This window comes from Pseudoliparis swirei, chromosome 1, assembly GCF_029220125.1.
Source record: "Pseudoliparis swirei isolate HS2019 ecotype Mariana Trench chromosome 1, NWPU_hadal_v1, whole genome shotgun sequence".
NCBI lineage: Eukaryota > Metazoa > Chordata > Actinopteri > Perciformes > Liparidae > Pseudoliparis > Pseudoliparis swirei.
In genome coordinates, this window is record NC_079388.1 from 1,023,477 (window position 1) to 1,036,680 (window position 13,204).

Here is a 13,204-nt window from a genome sequence, read left to right on the forward strand (position 1 = left end):
TAATACTAATAAAGACACAGTAATCATCACTGTATAATACTAATAAAGACACAGTAATCATCACTGTATAATACTGATAAAGACATAGTAATCATCCCTGTATAATACTAATAAAGACACAGTAATCATCACTGTATAATACTAATAAAGACACAGTAATCATCACTGTATAATACTAATAAAGACATAGTAATCATCCCTGTATAATACTAATAAAGACACAGTAATCATCACTGTATAATACTGATAAAGACATAGTAATCATCCCTGTATAATACTAATAAAGACACAGTAATCATCCCTGTATAATACTAATAAAGACACAGTAATCATCCCTGTGGGGATATTTTCTCTCCCTAGCCTGTTACCTGTTTAACAAACTGCATTGAGTATCTTTACTCTGTCTGTTGACACAGGATCGATTGGCAGGATGCGTTGGTCTCATTTAGGATTTAATTGCGTCTGTATGTTTTGAAATTCTGCTTCTGATTTCTGATCTTTCACAGGAACACGTGGAACAAAAGGTAATAGTTACAGACTTGAAAATTAAAAGGAAAAAAAAGCCTGTTGTTTGGTCTCCTCCCAGTTGGACGGGCTTGGAGAACCTCTAAATGGAGGCATCCAGGAGGCCCAAACCACCTCAGCTGACTCCTTTCGAGGGTTCCGAGCTCCGTACTCTATCTCTAAGGCTCCTACGGAGGAAACTCATCTCCTTACCCTATCTCTAAGGCTCCTACAGAGGAAACTCATCTCCTTACCCTATCACAAAGGCTCCTACGGAGGAAACTCATCTCCTTACTCTATCTCTAAGGCTCCTACAGAGGAAACTCATCTCCTTACTCTATCTCTAAGGCTCCTACAGAGGAAACTCATCTTCTTACCCTATCTCTAAGGCTCCTACAGAGGAAACTCATCTCCTTACCCTATCACAAAGGCTCCTAGGGAGGAAACTCATCTCCTTACTCTATCTCTAAGGCTCCTACAGAGGAAACTCATCTCCTTACTCTATCTCTAAGGCTCTTCAGAGGAAACTCATCTCCTTACTCTATCTCTAAGGCTCCTACAGAGGCACCTCATCTCCTTACTCTATCTCTAAGGCTCCTAGGGAGGAAACTCATCTCCTTACTCTATCTCTAAGGCTCCTACAGAGGAAACTCATCTCCTTACCCTATCTCTAAGGCTCCTACGGAGGAAACTCATCTCCTTACCCTATCTCTAAGGCTCCTACAGAGGAAACTCATCTCCTTACCCTATCTGAAAGGCTCCTACGGAGGAAACTCATCTCCTTACTCTATCTCTAAGGCTCCTATGGAGGAAACTCATCTCCTTACTCTATCTCTAAGGCTCCTACAGAGGAAACTCATCTCCTTACCCTATCTCTAAGGCTCCTATGGAGGAAACTCATCTCCTTACCCTATCTCAAAGGCTCCTACGGAGGAAACTCATCTCCTTACCCTATCTCAAAGGCTCCTACGGAGGAAACTCATCTCCTTACCCTATCTCTAAGGCTCCTACAGAGGAAACTCATCTCCTTACCCTATCTCTAAGGCTCCTACGGAGGAAACTCATCTCCTTACCCTATCTCTAAGGCTCCTACGGAGGAAACTCATCTCCTTACCCTATCTCTAAGGCTCCTACGGAGGAAACTCATCTCCTTACCCTATCTCTAAGGCTCCTACAGAGGAAACTCATCTCCTTACTCTATCTCTAAGACTCCTACAGAGGAAACTCATCTCCTTACTCTATCTCTAAGACTCCTACAGAGGAAACTCATCTCCTTACTCTATCTCTAAGGCTCCTACAGAGGAAACTCATCTCCTTACCCTATCTCTAAGGCTCCTACAGAGGAAACTCATCTCCTTACTCTATCTCTAAGACTCCTACAGAGGAAACTCATCTCCTTACTCTATCTCTAAGGCTCCTACAGAGGCACCTCATCTCCTTACTCTATCTCTAAGGCTCCTAGGGAGGAAACTCATCTCCTTACTCTATCTCTAAGGCTCCTACAGAGGAAACTCATCTCCTTACCCTATCTCTAAGGCTCCTAGAGGAACCTCATCTCCTTACCCTATCTCTAAGGCTCCGACAGAGGAAACTCATCTCCTTACCCTATCTGAAAGGCTCCTACGGAGGAAACTCATCTCCTTACTCTATCTCTAAGGCTCCTAGAGGAACCTCATCTCCTTACTCTATCTCTAAGGCTCACAGGAAACTCATCTCCTTACCCTATCTCTAAGGCTCCTACAGAGGAACCTCATCTCCTTACTCTATCTCTAAGGCTCACAGAGGAACTCATCTCCTTACCCTATCTCTAAGGCTCCTACAGGAAACTCATCTCCTTACTCTATCTCTAAGGCTCCTAGAGGAAACTCATCTCCTTACTCTATCTCTAAGGCTCCTAGAGGAAACTCATCTCCTTCCTCTATCTCTAAGGCTCCGACAGAGGAATCTCATCTCTTTACTCTATCTCTAAGGCTCCTAGAGGAACTCATCTCCTTCCTCTATCTCTAAGGCTCATACAGAGGAAACTCATCTCCTTACTCTATCTCTAAGACTCCTACAGAGGAAACTCATCTCCTTACTCTATCTCTAAGACTCCTACAGAGGAAACTCATCTCCTTACTCTATCTCTAAGGCTCCTAGAGGAAACTCATCTCCTTCCTCTATCTCTAAGGCTCCTACAGGAAACTCATCTCCTTACTCTATCTCTAAGGCTCCTACGGAGGAAACTCATCTCCTTACTCTATCTCTAAGGCTCCTATGGAGGCTCATCTCCTTACTCTATCTCTAAGGCTCCTGGACGAGGAAACTCATCTCCTTACTCTATCTCTAAGGCTCCTACAGAGGAAACTCATCTCCTTACCCTATCTCTAAGGCTCCTACGGAGGAACTCATCTCCTTACCCTATCTCTAAGGCTCCTACAGGAAACTCATCTCCTTACCTATCTCTAAGGCTCCTACAGAGGAACCTCATCTCCTTACTCTATCTCTAAGGCTCCTGGAGGAAACTCATCTCCTTACTCTATCTCTAAGGCTCCTGGAGGAACTCATTCCTTACCCTATCTCTAAGGCTCCTGAGGAAACTCATCTCCTTACTCTATCTCTAAGGCTCCTGGGGAAACTCATCTCCTTACTCTATCTCTAAGGCTCTCATCTCCTATCTCTAAGGCTCCTGAGGAAACTCATCTCCTTACTCTATCTCTAAGGCTCCTACAGAGGAAACTCATCTCCTTACTCTATCTCTAAGGCTCCTACAGAGGAACTTCATCTCCTTACTCTATCTCTAAGGCTCCTACAGAGGAAACTCATCTCCTTACTCTATCTCTAAGGCTCCTAGGAGGAAACTCATCTCCTTACTCTATCTCTAAGGCTCCTGGAGGAAACTCATCTCCTTACCCTATCTCTAAGGCTCCTATGGAGAACTCATCTCCTTACCCTATCTCTAAGGCTCCTGGAGGAAACTCATCTCCTTACCCTATCTCTAAGGCTCCTACGGAGAAACTCATCTCCTTACTCTATCTCTAAGGCTCCTGGAGGAAACTCATCTCCTTACCCTATCTCTAAGGCTCCTCAGGAAACTCATCTCCTTACCCTATCTCTAAGGCTCCTAGAGGAACTCATCTCCTTACCCTATCTCAAAGGCTCCTGGAGGAAACTCATCTCCTTACCCTATCTCTAAGGCTCCTACGGAGGAAACTCATCTCCTTACCCTATCTCTAAGGCTCCTACAGAGGAAACTCATCTCCTTACCCTATCTCTAAGGCTCCTGCAGGAAACTCATCTCCTTACCCTATCTCTAAGGCTCCTGGAGGAAACTCATCTCCTTACTCTATCTCTAAGGCTCCTAGAGGAAACTCATCTCCTTACTCTATCTCTAAGGCTCCTACAGAGGACACTCATCTCCTTAGCCTATCTCTAAGGCTCCTACAGAGGAAACTCATCTCCTTACCCTATCTCTAAGGCTCCTACAGAGGAAGCTCATCTCCTTACTCTATCTCTAAGGCTCCTATGGAGGAAACTCATCTCCTTACTCTATCTCTAAGGCTCCTACAGAGGAAACTCATCTCCTTACCCTATCTCTAAGGCTCCTGGAGGAAACTCATCTCCTTACCCTATCTCTAAGGCTCCTCAGGAAACTCATCTCCTTACCCTATCTCTAAGGCTCCTGGAGGAAACTCATCTCCTTACCCTATCTCTAAGGCTCCTAGAGGAAACTCATCTCCTTACTCTATCTCTAAGGCTCCTACAGAGAAACTCATCTCCTTACTCTATCTCTAAGACTCCTGAGGAAACTCATCTCCTTACTCTATCTCTAAGGCTCCTGAGGAAACTCATCTCCTTACTCTATCTCTAAGGCTCCTGAGGAAACTCATCTCCTTACTCTATCTCTAAGGCTCCTAGAGGAACCTCAGCTCCTTACTCTATCTCTAAGGCTCCTAGGGAACTCATCTCCTTACTCTATCTCTAAGGCTCCTGAGGAAACTCATCTCCTTACTCTATCTCTAAGGCTCCTAGAGAAACTCATCTCCTTACTCTATCTCTAAGGCTCCTGAGGAAACTCATCTCCTTACCCTATCTCTAAGGCTCCTACGGAGAACTCATCTCCTTACCCTATCTCTAAGGCTCCTACAGCAAGCTCATCTCCTTACCCTATCTCTAAGGCTCCTGAGGAAACTCATCTCCTTACTCTATCTCTAAGGCTCCTAAGGAAACTCATCTCCTTACCCTATCTCTAGGCTCCTACAGAGGAAACTCATCTCCTTACCCTATCTCTAAGGCTCCTAGAGGAAACTCATCTCCTTACCCTATCTCAAAGGCTCCTGAGGAAACTCATCTCCTTACCCTATCTCTAAGGCTCCTACGGAGGAAACTCATCTCCTTACCCTATCTCTAAGGCTCCTACAGAGGAAACTCATCTCCTTACCCTATCTCTAAGGCTCCTACAGAGGAAACTCATCTCCTTACTCTATCTCTAAGGCTCCTACAGAGGAAACTCATCTCCTTACTCTATCTCTAAGGCTCCTACAGAGGAAACTCATCTCCTTACTCTATCTCTAAGGCCTACAGAGGAAACTCATCTCCTTACCCTATCTCTAAGGCTCCTACAGAGGAAACTCATCTCCTCTATCTCTAAGGCTCATCTCCTTACCCTATCTCTAAGGCTCCTACAGAGGAAACTCATCTCCTTACCTATCTCTAAGGCTCCTGCAGAGAAACTCATCTCCTTGCCTCTCTTGCTCTAAGGCTCCTGAGGCCACTTTCATTTCCTTACTGTGTGTGTATGTGACAAATAAAACATCTTGAATCTTGAATCCTTACCGTATCTCTAAGGCTCCTACGGAGGAAACTCATCTCCTTACCCTATCTCTAAGGCTCCTAGAGGAAACTCATCTCCTTCCTCTATCTCTAAGGCTCCTACAGAGGAAACTCATCTCCTTACTCTATCTCTAAGACTCCTACAGAGGAAACTCATCTCCTTACTCTATCTCTAAGGCTCCTACAGAGGAAACTCATCTCCTTACTCTATCTCTAAGGCTCCTACAGAGGAAACTCATCTCCTTACCCTATCTCTAAGGCTCCTATGGAGGAAACTCATCTCCTTACTCTATCTCTAAGGCTCCTACAGAGGAAACTCATCTCCTTACCCTATCTCAAAGGCTCCTACGGAGGAAACTCATCTCCTTACCCTATCTCAAAGGCTCCTACGGAGGAAACTCATCTCCTTACTCTATCTCTAAGGCTCCTATGGAGGAAACTCATCTCCTTACTCTATCTCTAAGGCTCCTAAAGAGGAAACTCATCTCCTTACTCTATCTCTAAGGTTCCTACAGAGGAAACTCATCTCCTTACTCTATCTCTAAGGCCCCTACAGAGGAAACTCATCTCCTTACTCTATCTCTAAGGCTCCTACAGAGGAAACTCATCTCCTGACTCTATCTCTAAGGCTCCTACAGAGGAAACTCATCTCCTTACTCAATCTCTAAGGCTCCTACGGAGGAAACTCATCTCCTTACTCTATCTCTAAGGCTCCTAGAGGAAACTCATCTCCTTACTCTATCTCTAAGGCTCCTACAGAGGAAACTCATCTCCTTACTCTATCTCTAAGGCTCCTACGGAGGAAACTCATCTCCTTACTCTATCTCTAAGGCTCCTACAGAGGAAACTCATCTCCTTACTCTATCTCTAAGGCTCCTACAGAGGAAACTCATCTCCTTACTCTATCTCTAAGGCTCCTACAGAGGAAACTCATCTCCTTACTCTATCTCTAAGGCTGAGCCCGGCCACCCTACGGAGGAAACTCATTTTGGCTGTTTGTATTCGCGACCTTGTTTGACCTTGCTTGACAGTCGCACCGATCCGCCTGTCGATCTCTCTCCATCTTACCCTCACTCGTGAACAAGTCCCCGAGATACTTGAACTCCTTCGCTTGGGGTAGGCACTCCACCGGTTTCTGGCAGAGCACCACGGCCTCAGATGTGGAGGCGCTGACTCTCATCCCCCCCGCTGCAAAACGCCCCAGTGAAGGCTGGAGGTCACGGTCCAAGGAGGACCACATCATCTGCAAACAGCAGAGAGGAGACCCCGAGACCCCTGACCCCCATGTCCCTGACCCCATGTCCCTGACTCTCATGTCCCTGACCCCCATGTTCCTGACCCCCATGTCCCTGACCCTCATGTCCCTGACTCTCATGTCCCTGACCCCCATGTCCCTGACCCTCATGTCCTGACCCTCATGTCCCTGACCCTCATGTACCTGACCCTCATGTCCCTGACCCTCATGTCCCTGACTCTCATGTCCCTGACTCTCATGTTCCTGACTCTCATGTCCCTGACCCCCATGTCCCTGACCCTCATGTCCCTGACCCTCATGTCCCTGACCCCCTTGATCCTGACCCCCATGTCCCTGACCCTGTGGTCCTGACCCCATGTCCCTGACCCTCATGTCCCTGACCCTCATGTCCCTGACTCTCATGTCCCTGACCCCCATGTTTCTGACCCTCATGTCCCTGACTCTCATGTCCCTGACCCCCATGTCCCTGACCCTCATGTCCCTGACCCTCATGTTCCTGACCCTCATGTCCCTGACTCTCATGTCTCTGACCCCCATGTTTCTGACTCTCATGTCCCTGACCCCCATGTCCCTGACCCTCATGTCCCTGACTCTCATGTCCCTGACCCCCATGTCCCTGACCCTCATGTCCCTCACTCTCATGTCCCTGACCCTCATGTTCCTGACCCTCATGTCTCTGACCCCCATGTCCCTGCCCCTTATGTCCCTGACTATCATGTCCCTGACTCATGTTCCTGACTCTCATGTCCCTGACCCCCATGTCCCTGACCCCCTTGATCCTGACCCCATGTCCCTGACCATGCTGACCCCTTGATCCTGACCCACATGTTCCTGACCCCCTTGATCCTGACCCCATGTCCCTGACCCCCATGTCCACCCCATGTTCCTGACCCCATCCTGACCTCATGATCCTGACCCCATGTCCCTGACCCCCTTGATCCTGACCCCATGTCCCTGACCCCCATGTTCCTGACCCCCTTGAACCTGATCCCCATGTCCCTGACCCTCATGTCCCTGACCCCCATGTTCCTGACCCCCATGTTCCTGACCCCCATGTCCCTGACCCCCATGTTCCTGACCCCCTTGATCCTGACCCCCATGTCCCTGACCCCCATGTTCCTGACCCTCATGTCCCTGACCCTCATGTTCCTGACCCCCATGCGACATTGAAGAGGTGTGTCAGCCAAGACAGCCCAACAATGTCCAGCCCCCCTGTGGTCGGCCCTGCTGTCCCTTCCTGAGCCATTGGACGGTGTAGCAGGTCTGACCCCGCCACCCGTGGGCTTCCCCCACCAGCACCAAGGATCCGCCAGGTAGCAAGAGGTTTTGTTCACGGACATATTTATTTGCACACACAATGACACCGAGCAGACCGCAAAACACGCGCCTCTGCTCACCTCACCCTCCACTCTCAAGTGGGAGCTTTTATAAGGGCGGCCTCGGCTGCTGACTGATTGCCAATCACCAGCAGCCGAGGCCAAATCAGACACAGCTGCCCCACCCCCACCCTCGATTTAGGCGGGCTCCATCCGGCCTAGCCCCTCCCCCATGAGAGAGGGCGGGAGGGGCTCTGGGGACGGGACCGGGCTCGGGAGGAGGGCTCTGTGGGACCGGCTCAGGACGTGGGGCTCTGGGGTCGACTGGGACGGGGACGGGAGCTGGCCAGCCGAGATGGGGCGGGACGCAGGGTAACAAGCGCCACCGACGGGCCCCGGGATCAGGGTTGGTAGCAGCGTCCCGGGAACCAGGGTGACCTTCCCCCCGGGGTCCTGGAACATGGTCGGCAGCTCAGACGGCTCCTGGACCTCGGAGGTCGGCAGCTCCGACGGCTCCTGGACCTCGGGGGTCGGCAGCTCCGACGGGTCCTGGGGCTCTGGGGTCGGCAGCTCCGACGGGTCCTGGGGCTCTGGGGTCGGCAGCTCCGACGGGTCCTGGGGCTCTGGGGTCGGCAGCTCCGACGGGTCCTGGGGCTCTGGGGTCGGCAGCTCCGATGGGTCCTGGACCTCGGGGTTCGGCAGCTCCGACGGGTCCTGGACCTCGGGGTTCGGCAGCTCCGACGGGTCCTGGGGCTCTGGAGTCGGCAGCTCCGACGGGTCCCGGACCTCGGGGGTCGGCAGCTCCGACGGCTCCCGGGGCTCGGGGGTCGGCTGCGGCGACGGGTCATGGGGAACGGGAGTCTGCCACAGCGCCGGCGGGTTTCGGAGGGTTCCGAGGAACAGGCGGCTCTCCTCCGCCTGTGCCCGCCCCATCTCCTCTATCCGGGCCAGTATCTGGCCCAAGCTGCTCATCAGCTCTTCCTCCTGGTCTGGCTCCATCCCTTTCAGGCACTGGGTCCTCAGGGGCCCCACGTTGGGCTCCACTGTAGCAGGCCTGACCCCGCCACCCGTGGGCTTCCCCCACCAGCACCAAGGATCCGCCAGGCAGCAAGAGGTTTTGTTCACGGACATATTTATTTGCACACACAATGACACCGAGCAGACCGCAAAACACGCGCCTCTGCTCACCTCACCCTCCACTCTCAAGTGGGAGCTTTTATAAGGGCGGCCTCGGCTGCTGACTGATTGCCAATCACCAGCAGCCGAGGCCAAATCAGACACAGCTGCCACAGACGGTTTGCCAGAACCTCCTTGAGGCCAACCGAAGGTCGTCCTCCACGGCCTCCCCGAACTCCTCCCATGCACGAGTTTTCCCATCCGCAACCACCGCAGCTGCAGCCACCATATTGGAGACCAGCCAGGCCCGAAAGGCCTCCTTCTTCAGCTTGACGGCTTCCCCCACCGGGTTCTCGGGTTGCCGCCAAGACAGGCACCGATGACCTTCCGACCACAGCCCCTAACGGCCCGTCCACAATAGAAGGACCATGGTCCACTCGGATTCCATTTCCCCAACCACCCTCGGGATGTGGGAGAAGTTAATCCGGAGGTGGGAGTTGAAGACCTCCCGGGCTGAGCCTGGCGAGCTCCTGGGTCCGGCTCCGGCAGAGTGCTCCGGTCTCCCTTGACGAGGCACTCTGTGGCAAAATAAACTGAATCAATCAATCAATCATTTGGGACTGATGTCCCTCTTGGAGCAGCACCCAGGGATTCGAGACTAAAAAGGAACAAACCTCGGAAAGGTCTCAAGACATTTTTCAGGTGAAAGAGACCAACGCTATTTATGTCATGCCTCTCAACCACCAGGAGGGGGCGCCATCCTGCTTCATATGTTTCAATGAGACATTGTCCAGTTGAGGGCTCATGGATTATCCTGATAATGTCATTTGTATAGCCCTAATAACAAAACTAAGGTAAAGAGTATGTTCAAAACTTTCAAAAAAAGATTTTAAAAATAACTATTACTTTACACACGTGATCATTGGAGGAGATTATAATGATGTTTTTGCCTTAGAGAAAAAAATATATAAAAATACTAATATTACTGCTCTGAAGATAAAGCATAACATCATTTAAACTTTTTTGGCATTTTCATTTCCAATTGACAATCACTGATCCAGTCGTATTAGACAAACATAACATGTTCTCTCACAAAGGCTTGAGTAATTACTATTTAATTAAAAAGGTGAGATGAAAAACATGCACCCAGAATGGTAAAGAAACCTGTATAAAAAAATGTAATCCTTTATTACAGGTAATGAACATTTACTGAGCAACACAACAAATTTATCTTGAAGTCAAACGTTATTAAAAGAGACAAATGACAATATTAATTATACAATATACTTTACAGTATCTCTTCAGTAAATGTATCTGGTCTGACTTACTGAACGCTCTGCACTCGTATTTCTCTGTTCTAGTCATTGACCACTCAGTGGTTTAACACTACATGTCATCACACACTGATGGGAGGAGCCACCTGGCCCATCTATCAATTAGTGTAATATGGAAACAGGTCCTACATTAATATACCATTTAATATGATCACTTTTATTCATCAAGTGTCTTTTTTAACAGAAATAATAATGACACATTTATGTCCCACTGAGAGTCACTGTGCTTACGATGCAGTTAGCTTCATGCTAACATGTAAAACAGAGAGTATGTTTAAGCACATTAATACTGAGCTAACGTTAAAGGCACACATCACAGTATAATAGGTCTACTTTAATCTCTCTATATATCATTGGTGGGCCGTGTATTTTCTCCCTCGGCCTTCAATGCCGTCTTAGTACAGCTGACCAACCTAATGTAAGATATTATTTCACCAGTGTTCCGGTGCGGGGCTTTTATTGTGAAGGAGGAGACGGAAAGAGGAGTTGTGGGTTGTTAGTCGTATTCACGTGACACTGCGACAAGTGAAATAAAATGTTACATGAAGCGCAACACCTACAAATACATACCTGCAGAGTGCAGATAAATAAACACGCCATGACGGGATGCTGCGTCATTAACGGACAATGCTTGTAGTCCTCACCACCGTAATAAACACCATGACAAGAACACTGTGGGGGTGGGGTCTCTAATTGGCCTCGGCTGCTGGCTGATTGGTACTCAGCCAGCTGCTGTGGTTGATTGCCAATCAGCCAGCAGCCGAGGCAGCCAGAGCAGCTGGCTGAGTACCAATCAGCCAGCAGCCGAGACCAATTAGAGACCCCACCCCCACAGCTGCCACAAACACATTTACAAGAACCAGCCACATTTATATATAACAACACAATCAGACAGAACTGTGGCACTAAAACGCCTCACTCAATATAATCAGAAATAACCGTAAAAACAACAGACAAGTGAACACAACACTAGTGCAGAACACAACAAGCAGCTCACTGACTTCAAGTTAAAGTCCACCCTCCTCTCTTTGCCAACACACAGCTCAATGACGCGGTCCCCATGAACCGGCCTGAGACGAGCTGCTCTACTTCCATAGAGACGGTGGAGCTGACATCTGATTGGATAAAAGCTCCCGTTAAAATAAATTGCAGCGCTGCCGGATGGAAGCGCAGTAACAGAGGAAGTCAATAGTGTAAAACAAATTTAATATCTATAACTTTGTAATTATGTTGAGGCCTTCAGAGAAGGCTTAGAAGGCCCGGGCGGTCCGCCACTGGTCTATATGTATACTCTATAAAGTTACTTACATTTCTATGCCTTGACACTCAAAATGGCAACTGTTCTTAAACACTGAATCAAATATTTATATTTGATTTGGGTTCAATATTTTAACTCAAGACATGCCAAGTCTGAACACTATGAATTGTATTGTGCGGTTCATCCCCGAGACATGTGTAAGTTGTAGTTTAGTGCATACGGTACGCTTATCTTACGAAGAAAAACGTAACCGATATTTTATTGTCAATTAAATTAGCTATCTGAACAAATTTTTTCTATTTATTGTCTTACTAATATTTGTATGATGACTAACATTTACAGCTGTGTGTGTGTGACTCAAGTCAACCTGTGGGAAAGAATTAAGGAGTGTAGTTTCACTAGATTCATTTCAACCCTGGTAATAGTACAACATGCTCCTGCAACACCCGTTTTTTTCAATTAAATAGAATCACAATAAAGTGATAAAAAAAAGATTACATTTACAAAGATATCTACAAGCTCAATTAACCCTGTTTTCAAGCCAAAGTAAACCTGCATGTGAGGCCGATGTGCATTTACGTCTGAATCATACAATCAGTGACGCGGAGGAGATATCATTCATTTGGGGACCAGCCTCTAATCCCTGCCCATTCTTATCCTGATGAATAAAACCCTTGACGTGAAAGATAACAACACCATTTTTATAATCAAGCAGCAACGGAGCGCAGACCATCAGAGCAATATTGGACTAACAGTTACTGTCTTGTATCCACCATGGGACGACTGAGATGTCTGTGGCCCATGGCTCTGTGTTTGGTGACCATGGCGAGTTCAGGTAGGAAACACTCATTATGACTGGTGAAGAATGACATGTTGATATTTGTGTCATTTACAAGTCCTCAAATAAAGTTAGATGTCCTGCTCAATTTCCTGTCCTTGTGTTTTTGTGCATGTTAGTGAATTTAAATGAGAATACTTCATTGAACATGCTCAAGAGCCGAGAGCTTTTAAATGCCGACATCCGAGTGGTAATAGAGACATGCAGGTATAAATCAAGTGTCCGTTTTTGGTAATCTCAACACAAAGTTCAGACAGTGGCTTTTCAGGAGCTTTCAGTCGTATCACACAACCTCTCTCAGAGGTTTCCAGTTGCCATGGACTTGTAAATGCTAACAATGACATTCTTTGGAGCTCTTGAAGAACGTGTCCATGTTGTCCTCAATGCTTTGAAGTGACATGTTTGACGTTGATGGGACACATCAGTGGGAGTGATATTCTGGTGCATGTTTTTTTCTCTCCAATCAACCAAAAAGAAGTCAGAGTGAAGCGTGCAGGGCTTCCGCCTCTTCAGTCTCTTCCCTTGCATGACGTTCACAGTGTGGAGTGGCTGAGCTCTCCTCCAAGGAGAGTCTACAACATGTCAATTAAAATCACCAACAAGGTTTTCACACCTGCACTGCTCCACCAAGAATCTGAAGAATACCAGACCATGTATAAAGACGTCAATGACCTGGTAAGATGAACACGAGATAATGACCTTTTAGCTACTATGTACAAACATAAATGTAAATACAAAATACACTTTTTTGAAAACTTGTTTTCTTGCATA